We start from the raw sequence: 10812 nt of genomic DNA, 5'->3' as shown, positions 1-10812 counted from the left end.
AATTTGGCGCACCATGTCAACCATATGCCCACCAATTTTTTATGTTTTTCCTCCTCTTGATTGTATGCCCTTCAGAAAGTCTCAAAACCAAATTGGAATTTTATGCAATCCATTGCTTTTTGAAATAATTTTCTGAGTATTGTATATTTTACATATGGAGAAGTCATATTTTTTTTGGAATTGGGAGCTGTTATATATCTATCTTTAAAGGGATGGGGGGGGGGGGGGATTGGGGAGGGGGTAAGGTAACAGCAGGAGACTTAGACTCGAAACCTCCTAGTGAGCATGGGCATGAAGTGTACCACAGCTCACCAACTACGCTAGGCAACTATTGTTTGAAGAAATATTTATTTATTGGGCAAGAGAACTCATATTTATTTAATTATTGGGCAAAAGAACGCTAACCAATCATATAGCCCTTGCAGCATCACACACAAAGGCATTTATTTGATGCAGTTTTCAATTTCACTGAGGTTTAACAGTCTTTTTTGACGCACAAAGGCATTCCTATTTGTGTAAGCACAGGAACCACGCTAACCACACCATGGATTAGCATTCTTTTGCCCTTATCTAAATTAATTAACTCCCCATTGGAAAATTATGTGAACATTGTCGACAAAGTGGGTCCCTGCAGACACTGCCACGTTATAGACTTTCGTGTAAACAACATTGTTCATACCTGTTCCTGTGTAAATGGCATCTAGCATTGTTCATTTTTGTTCCTTTATTGGATGAAGGACTGCAGGAGATGAACCCCGTACACAATCACATGATGCAAAGGTCCTCCAGGGCAGTTTGTTTCACGCAGACTTAGGAGCATGGATGTGAAAGATGGTGCCATTTGATGAAGAAAGATGCGGAGACCCTCCACAAAAAGCAAGCTTTAAACATAGAATCTAAAGTAAGTTCTTGGGCGCCTAATGTGGCCTTTATGAAATGTTCCTTAGAATCAGATTCCATTCATGAAACTTTTGTCGCAGTAATTAATTTTGAGATTATTTCTAAATGTCCCTTTGAAAATGGCCAAACTTACAATTATTTCCTTAAACTTTCATTAATTTCATGTGCATCTACTTTTCAAATTAAGTATCAATATAGTCCCTCCCGTTAGTCAGAGACGTTATGTTATAACGGATCCTAGTTTTTAAAAATTTATGAACCATTCTGCCTCTTGATAGGATAGAATAATAAAAATACCCTTATTTGAAAAAAAAAAAAAAAAAAAAAAAAACCTGCAGCTCATCTCCCCAAATCGTTTAGGGTTTGGGGAAGATGAATTTTTGCATCTAAAATGGAACAATTTCGTGCACACTTACCCGGTAATCGGACGAGATGAGTTTGTGTCACGCAAGCTATCACAAATTCACGACCCCAAAATCTGCAAGTGTAATCGTGTCTTTGTGGAACTTGCTCTGCATCACTGCATGTCGCTCATTCCAAGTTTGCAGAACAGACTTTACTTTCTACCAAAGCAACTTCCTCACCTCCTTCTGAGTGACCAACCACAAACATAGAGAGAGCGAGAGAGCAGCTCCGTCATTGAAAGAAGCGGAATCACAAAAAATCGACCACGACGACGACACATCAAAACACAACCTAAAATTTTTTCACTTTAAAATACTATAATCTAAGCCTCTCTGATTCGGTAATTTCGGCCTGCTTCTTCTGCTAAGCTCATCAACCAATCCTGTTAGGCCAGGCCACCCGAGGAAGGAAGAGAGAAGAAAAAAGAAACAAAAAAAGAATTATGACCACCGCCCTTGACACCCACAAGATAGAAACCAAGTCTCAAAACTTGCAGACTTGACCCTTCACATCGATTAATCAATCCATTACAAAGAACGAGGCTACCTGGGTTCGATTCTCACTATTTCTTTTTTAAGATTTTAAAGTAACAGAGAATGGATGGTGGAGCAAGCAATAAACACCCAATCGAAGGCATCCTCTCTTAAGTCCTTTACTCAGTAGCTCTTCCTCAACAGGGTTTGCAAGAAATGCAAGGGTAAATTACTGGTAAGTGTGCAGGAAATTGTTCCATTTCATATTCAAAAACTCATCTTCTCCAAATCCCAAACGATTTGGAGAAGATGAGTTGCAGGGGTTTTTTTTTTTGTCATTTTTTTCAAAGGGCAAAATGGTTCATAAATTTTCAAAAACTAGGATCCGTTATAACATAATGTAACAGGAGGGATTATATTAGTACTTAGTTTGAAAAGCAAAGATGCAGGTGAAATTAGTAAAAGTTCAAAGGGGCAATTGTAAGTTTGACTATTTTTTGGGGGGCATTTGAAAATAACCTTAATTTTGGGGTTGGGTTTGCTCTATATTTTGCTGGTCTACATAATTATCATTGGATTTGTATTTGTAATTGGATTGAGTTTTGGGTTTTGGCTCAATTACTCAATTACATGTATGGAGGTAACATCGTAACTATGTGGGGATAAAGGTTTTCAATTTTCCTATATATTCTATGTGGGAAAAACCTAGAAACAAGCAAAGGGGAAATCACTTTGAGAGAAACTTCACAAAAATCACTCAAAATGGGGCTTGAAATGGAGGTAAAAAAGCCAAAAAAAAGGGCAGAGACCCTCTCCCCACTCTCTTCTTGCTTGAAAATGGAGGGGGGCCTCCCTCTTTATAGGTGGGCACCCATCATTAACGACGCTGTGATAGCCCTCCACGGCACCGTAGAATTAAGGGGCCTCCACGATGTCGTGGATGACATCACAAAGGTGATGTCTGTACTTTTCCATGGCACCGTAGTGGTCCTCCACAACACCGTGGAACACCTTTCATGGTGCTGTTGTAGGTACAACGAACTAAGATCGATCCACGACCTCTTTCTGGAGTGGTGCACCCGAGTGTGGGAGCGGTGCGGGGATTGTTGTTGATGGTGTAGGGAGTCGCCACCTAGATCAGGGTCTAGGACCCACAAATGGTGCCCGTCCTTCAGAGAAAGGCGCTAAATTAACTCCAATGACTCAATGGATGGTCTGCTCCAGTCAAATTACGGGCTTGGAAGGTGTTAGGCACCCAGCAACCACCCAGCCGACGGCCGATCTTTCTAGACCAAACTCTATTGTATAATGTTGTGTTATACGTATTATGCACCTAATTAAACTAATTTTTTTTTGTGTTTTGATTATCTTTGTTGAAATTTATGGACCTAATTAGGCTAATTAAAATTAATGTTTTAATCCTAATTACTACCCCTAAGTTAGGTGATTATGTACATTATGCGCCCTAATTAATCTAATTGATTTATTTTACCTAAGTTAAAAAACCTAACTCTATGGTAAAAAACATGGTCAATTGTGCAAAATTATTAAGATCCTAGGGCAATGGTAATATCATGGATAAGTTTGATAAACAAAATGGCTTAAGGATCAAAATGACCAAAATTATGAAAATGCCCCTAGAAGGCAAAATGCATGAAAAACTCATAAAAAAGAAAAAATATGCTTAAGACATGCTTATGAAAGTTAAAACATGCAAATGAAGTGATAGAAACCTTTCCAAGACCCTAAACATGATTTGGTCTCAAAATGACCAAAATACCCCTAAGGGCAAAATGGTAAAAATGCTAGAACAAGAACTTTGAAGTCATTTCAGGCATTTGATATGTCATTAAACATCCTGAAATTACTAAACATGTCGAGTAAGACTACTGGATGGCACAATGGGCTTGCATTTGGTAAATTACCAAAATGCCCCCGAGGGCAAGAATGACTTTTTATGCATGGTTATGATTCATGGTGGGCATGTATGCATATGAAAACATTTATGAAACAACTTGATACAGAATTTAATGCTTAGAAATATATATATTTTATTGATTTTCTTGGATTTTCACAACAAATAGAAAAATGACATCTACATCCCTAACATGGTAGGGAGCACCTATGAAAATGATCAAACATTCATGTTAGTGATTAATGATCCCATAAAATCCATCCTGATGAAATATGTATCCCATAATTTTTTTGTGAATTTTTATGCATTTATACTATTTTTAATATTTTCTGAAATGCTAAAAAGAAGGGAAAACAAAGAAAAATACAAAATCTCAATCACAGGTCCGAATTGGATCAAACCAGAGCCCACACCCACTAATCAAAACATGATATTTAACATGGTCAGAATTATTTTGTCCAAATCTCCACCCACAGGTTCAGATTTCATAAAATCCTATAATACTCATAGGGGCAAAACTGTCACATAAAACATAATTTGGAGCTTGATAAAATTAAGGAATATCAAACATATTGGTAAACATCATCCCTGAAAATTTCAGAATTTTATCACTCTTGTTTTATTTTTGAAGATTTTTTAATTGAAAACAACCTCTTTTAACTAAAGAAAATCAAAAGAAATACATAAAAATAATAAAAAATATATAAAACTACCCTTGAAGTGTGGCAATGTCTGGGATCAGTTTACATATCCTTGGATGGTCGGAATTATTGCCGAAAGGTACCGAAAGCCGCTCCAAGTGTGGTTGCCCCGAATGGCAAGAGTGGTGAACAAGGGGTATTTACGAAATTTTATATAAATGATGAAGGATAATCTATAGATGAGAAAACCATGAATTGAAAGAGGAGATCAAGGACTGCCTGAAAGTAAGTTTTTAATAATTTTTTTCCGTCTTTAAACCTTCCAAAACACAGCCTATTTATAGGAACAAATGTGTTCGACAAAATGACTGAATGAACCCTGGGCATTTAATACAGGTTGACAAAAAAGGGGGTTGGGGCTGGGGGGCTTGACCTGCGCGCACAGCGTGCCTGCAGGCTGCGGCCAGGTGCATGGCCATGGGCTGTGCACCTGGGCCTTAGGCTTTGTAGCCTCTACCGACAGGGCCAGCCAGGTTGGGTCAGGACGGGTCGGTCCGGGTCGGATTAACCCGGTCTGACTCGGTTCAGTCAAATTTTTTTTTTTGTTATTTTATATTCCATTTTAAAGGGTCCACATTCAAACACCAATATCTTTTGATCCGAATGGCCGATTTTGACGCGCCACATTTCGACGCGAACCTCTTGACATGTACCTTCCATCCGTACGGATGATGGGGTCAGATTTCACCGCAAAAATGGCACAGATACCGAGAAAAGTACAAAAATGATTTTTCACACCGATCAAGGTCCAAATGATACCAGAATTACACGAAATTTTACGTGTAAGCACAACATGACCAAATCAGGTCATCTAAATAATTTCGGGTCCATCGGGTGGCTCGGATACCAAGAACCATACGAGGGGCAAAACGGTCATTTTCATAAAAGTTATCCGCTTTGGCCGAAACTTTACGTGAAAGCTTAATATGACCAAATGAGGCCATCCAAAGTGTTTCGGACTAAATCGGGTGGTCCAGATACTGAGAAACGTGCTAGGGGCAAAACGGTCATTTTCACAAAAGTTACCCGATTTGGTCGAAACTTTACGTGAAAGCTTAATATGACCAAATGAGGTCATCCAAAGTGTTTCGGACCAAATCGGGTGGTCCAGTTACCGAGAACCATGCCAGGGGTAAAACAGCCATTTTGATAAAAGGTGTCAGATTGGAGTGAAATTTCACATGTGGGCTTAAAATGGTTAAATAAGGCTATCCTTGGGATTTGGGCTCTACTTGGGAGAGTCTGATTGCAAAAAATGGGGTAATGGTAAATTGGTAATTTTCTATCATTTGTTCACCATGCAAGCTAGTCGGGCTTTGATCATCATCGCCGAGTCACACTTCCAAGGTACCAAAATTCAGCATCTACAGCTGTGGTGGGCCACCACGGTGTCGTGCTTGAGGTGTGACGTCACCAGGGCACTTTTGGGCTCCGAATGGGCTTCTTTGGGACCGCCGTGGTCGGGGAAGGTGAGCAATACCTCCTGCAGCATTTGGTAATTAAAAGGGGCTTATAAGACATTTTTAGGGATGTCAGGGTGATTTGGCTCAGATGTAGGGGCAAGAGTCCTTCTTAAGAGAGATATCGATGTCTATCCGTGTCTTGTTGTCATCATCACTGGGGGGGGGGTGACAAAATTCAGTGTCTACATGATCCAAGTTCTTCAAAACTTTCTTTCATCTTCAATATATTCCAAGACCTGGCTTGTTCTTGAGATCACTTGAATTCTAACAATGAAGCCATAATTATTAGTGAGCTTCATTTGTTTGTTATCATCAAAACTCATGTATTAGAGAAGGGCATTTCCCAGCAACACCAAGGGTGTGCTGGAAAGGGCATTGAGAAAAAATGGAAAAATTTTGCTGACATTGATCCACCACCCTCTTAGTATAAACCTGGGAACAACGGTCCCTAACAATTAACAGCCCCATATAGATACTGGTACTTTTCAAAATTATTCTTTTCTTTTTATGAGAGAGAGAGAGAAAGAGTCTCCAGGATCAATTATCCATAAGGAAAATCATATTTGAATGATGTATTATAGAAAAATGTGTTATGTATATGCTTCTCTCCGTTGATATGTATCCAAACCCTCCACATTGGTTGAACTCTAGGATGTGTTTTTCAATAATTGTAATTCTGAATTTTCAATATGTGTAAGGTTCCTGCCCCGGGATCTCATGACACCTTGTGGGTGTACCCTAGGGCTGATCACCTCTTGGGAAGATGTATATAGGTACTGTGGCTTCATGGGAGTGGGGGTGGGATATCATGCAATATTTATAAAATAAAAATGGAATCGCCACCTAGGATTAGGGCCTAGGACCCAATGGGTGTAGCCATATCCAATAGAAGTGGATAGGGTTACATGATTCCATATGGTCTGCTTAGAGAATTTGGGTAAGTTGTTAGGTTATGAGAGTGGAAAGGTGTTAGGCACCCACCTCGCCCCGATGAACCAGTCTTTCTATTAAATGCTTGATTTTGAATGTTCTCCCATGATAATGCAATCTATACTAACATGTATGATGATGAATATGCATAAAATAATGAAAAACCATAAAAAGAACAAAAATATGCTTACATGATCTACATTATGCAAAAATAAATGACCAGAATAAATATATATATCTGACGATGAAATTTACCAAAAACGCTAAAAATATGAAATGGGTTTCCACCTGGCTCAGGTGGAGATGGACAAACTACCTAACTCTCTTGTTGGGTAGAATAATGCTTATAAATGAAGTATCTCGCACTAAGACTTCGGGCAAAGTAACAACTATACCATTGTGAAAAGGGGAATTTCACAGTCAGACTTCAGACAAAGTAACGGTTGTATGTGGGACTCCTGCTACTAAGACTTCGGGCAGAGTAACGGCGTCATCGAGGATGAAAAAACATATTGCTCGTGTTTCGAGCAGTAACTCGGCACTACATGGACTTAAACGTCGGTAGGGCTTCCTTGACTCCGGCAGGGCTTCCGCGCTCTATCGATTAGACCCCAGCAGGGCTTCCTCGACACCGGCAAGACTTCTGCGTGGTTTTGTTTAAACACCAACAAGGCCTCCTAGACACCGGCAGGGCTTCCGACGCCTCGACTAGACACCAATAGGGCCCTTGAGGGCCAAATACTAAAGCCCAAAAAAGACAAAAAGGCAAAAAAATGGACAGAGTTTCTTTATGGACCAAAATCCATGTTTCTGAACTGTATTGAAGGAGGAGGGGTCCTGTACTTATAGAGGGCCCAAAAGGCTTAGGAGTCTCCACCCTTGGCTGGATGGGGACGCCCAAGCCAGGGGTGGTGCCACTCGCCTTCCTTGGTTGTGCCACCGGTACCCCAGGCAATGCCACTGGGCTTCTGGGTGGTGTCACCAAGCTCCGGACGATGTTGTCGATTGTCGGGGGTGTCGATTGGGCTCGGGTTGGCTCCGCTTGGCTAAACTGGTCTTTTTTTTATTTTCAAGTATATTATGGGTTTATGGGTGACATAAAAGAGGTGTCATCTGTCCATGTTCTTGTTTTCATTATCGCAGGGGATGACAAAATTCAGTGTCTACAATATGGTAGATAGAAGAGTCCGAATCTTCTATAGCCACCTTGCTTGTTGCCAGCTCTTATGGCTGTTTACTTAAAGATCTCATGGTAATGGCTCGCATCTTAAGAAGTAGTGGTGCTAAGAACCATCAAAGTATGACCCTGAATAGAGTTGACTGGAAGGCAAGGATCCATGTAGCCTAGTTGGGGATAAGGCTGAGGAGTTTTTGTGTTGTTTGCCTACTTAAAGGTAAGTCTCGGAGGTGCATATCACAGACTTGGAAAGTTGCTAGAGAATCTAGAATTCTTTTTGCCGTTGAAAGTTTGTGGAAATTGTGAATTCTGTTTGTATAAGGACTTGTGTAAACTTTTGCCATGGGCTGACTGACTGATGGCCTTAAATTTCATGCAACTGCAAATTGGTTTTCAAATTAAAAAAAAAAGAAAAAAGAATTGATTTTCTTTCTATTAAGAAATGAATGAATAGTACAAGATTTATATAAATTGAGAAAACAATCTTTTCCACAACTCTCTAGTCTCTTCTCTTTACTAGCTGGGAATCAATCAAGAAACTTTCATAACTAGAAATTAAGATAAACTAAACATAATACTGTAAAACACATATGGAGCGAGGAGATCAATGCCATAGATGCATCAGACGTGCTCGTACGGGTCTGTGTCGACTGGCCTCCTATGATGCCTCCACCCCTTGTTGCTCTAACTCTCTTCTGGTGGATGTTAAGTTCCCGGGCATCGATCAAACTGTCAGTATTCATAGCCTCTTGCTCTGGAGCTGCTGCAGGTATGGAAGCCAAAGAAGACTGCCCATCAAGATGGACAAGTGTACCAGAATCTTCATTCCTTGGTTTGGTTATACCATCTAGAGCAAAGCTACTGAGAAACTGGAAAGAGAAGAGAACGGAGATGAAGATAAAGAAAGCTGATGGAAATCTAATCTTGTGCATCTCTCCTGAGATATAACAAAGAGGAAAGTATAATATGGGGATGGAAACTTTTTTCAGTGAGATAACGGTTGAAGGAATGGAAGCATATATAGGCACACAGCTGAAGGCAAAGTCAAAAAAAGCCGAAAGCGAAATCAATGGTGAATGGTCAATGGTCAAACAAATTAGGAAAGGACTCGTTTTCAACACCGTGGAAACTTTTTCTTATCGTGTCGGCAACACTTGCCAGAGGACCCACACTCTCCTCCACACGCACCCAATAAATTTGAAGGAAACTCTACTTTCTCTTCCCCTTATCTTCACTCTATAACGAACCTCAGAAGTAAAACCTTGATGGGTATCTCCCAAGTGTGGATCCCACACATGGTGGACACATGTGGGGAAAAGTGAGTTCAGGGTGTCACACAGTGAGAACAGAATCGGCTATAGGCTTGTATGGAATTTTCCCGCCCCCCTTCCACTCCATACACGGAGGGAGAGCACAATGAGGGCTTTCTCTGTGGGCTTCTTCAAGATGAAGAAAAGCTCGAGGAAGAAGAAGGATAGATAGCAATGAAGCTTCATATGGGAGCTTAAGGACATCTTTCTTGGGTGTTTCTTGTAATTTTTTCCATTGTGTAAGTCAATCACCACCCTTAGGGTGTTACCTAAACGAAGATGGGAAAGCAACAGAAGGATGTCGTACCGATTTGGTTACAAGTTTTATGAACTCAAACGATCTTCTACAATCTCTAGATATCTTGAAATGCTTCTCCACAGAGAATTTCACACCACAAATTCTTGAAAACATATGGAATCTCACATAGAACACACTAGTAACTTGGTGAACAAGGTTGAGATTGAAAAAGATTGCAATGATACAACAATGGAATTAGGTTATTGGGGTGACTTGATTATGTCTATATATAAATCTGTCCCCACCTCCTCACAGTGTCCCACTCTAAATAGAAAATAAAGAGAGAAGAAACCCAAAGGGGGAAGACCACCTCCTTAAGTGACCGACCCACCCTGGTCCAATTAGATGCCCCACGGGTGGGCGCCAAACCCAAACTGGGTCAGGCCCAGGTTCGATTAACACATAGCATCAACCAAGGTAAGAGTTTATTATCTCTATAAGATTGGGAAGCTTTCCATTATCTTTGGAAAAGGTATTCTTGAAGTGAGTAAGAGGGTTTTTTTTAAAACTTTAAGACGTAATATCTTTTTTCTCCATTGGATGTATAACTCAAACATTGGGCAAAAATTGAATAGAGATTTGCCTCATGATTTTTCCCACCACACTAGAGAGTGTTTCCATGTAAATATATTGTGCCTTGTGTATTGCCTCTATTATGCTTGTTGATGTGCCTCAATACTTTACCAAAAAAGGATTTGCCTCCATACTTGTTATTAATCGGATCCGGGTATTGTACCCGATCCATGGAGCTCATGTGGGGTGACCTGAACCAACCCGTGAGCAAGGGGAGGGAGCCGTTCACTTTAAGTGAACGACTCCCTCTTCTCTTTTCCTATTTAGAGTGAAAGACTGCAAGGGGTGCCTTAGGTTTTGGCTTATATAGATGTTCTAACCCTATGGCCCCTATATCATTATTATTGGAAACCAAATTTTTCCTCTCTTTACTCCCAAGTATTTGTGTTCTCTGTGAGTTTCATCTTTCCCAAGGATTTGTGGGTGAGTTCTTCTAACCAATATAGCCGTTCATTCTAGTAAGTTATTGATCTCCTTAGTTTCTTATGTGTATAGATCTCTTACCATCATCAACCACATGTGATAATAGAAACCTTCCATTGTTATCACATGTAGGATATAGAAACCTTCCATCGTTATCACATGTAGGATATCTCATAGGATTCCAACCCTATTGGGGTTCTCTTGTATTTATATACCATCATTGTAACCGATTGGATTTTATGAA

The sequence above is a fragment of the Telopea speciosissima genome, chromosome 11 (assembly GCF_018873765.1).
Source record: "Telopea speciosissima isolate NSW1024214 ecotype Mountain lineage chromosome 11, Tspe_v1, whole genome shotgun sequence".
Taxonomy (NCBI): domain Eukaryota; kingdom Viridiplantae; phylum Streptophyta; class Magnoliopsida; order Proteales; family Proteaceae; genus Telopea; species Telopea speciosissima.
This window is presented reverse-complemented; position numbering follows the sequence as displayed.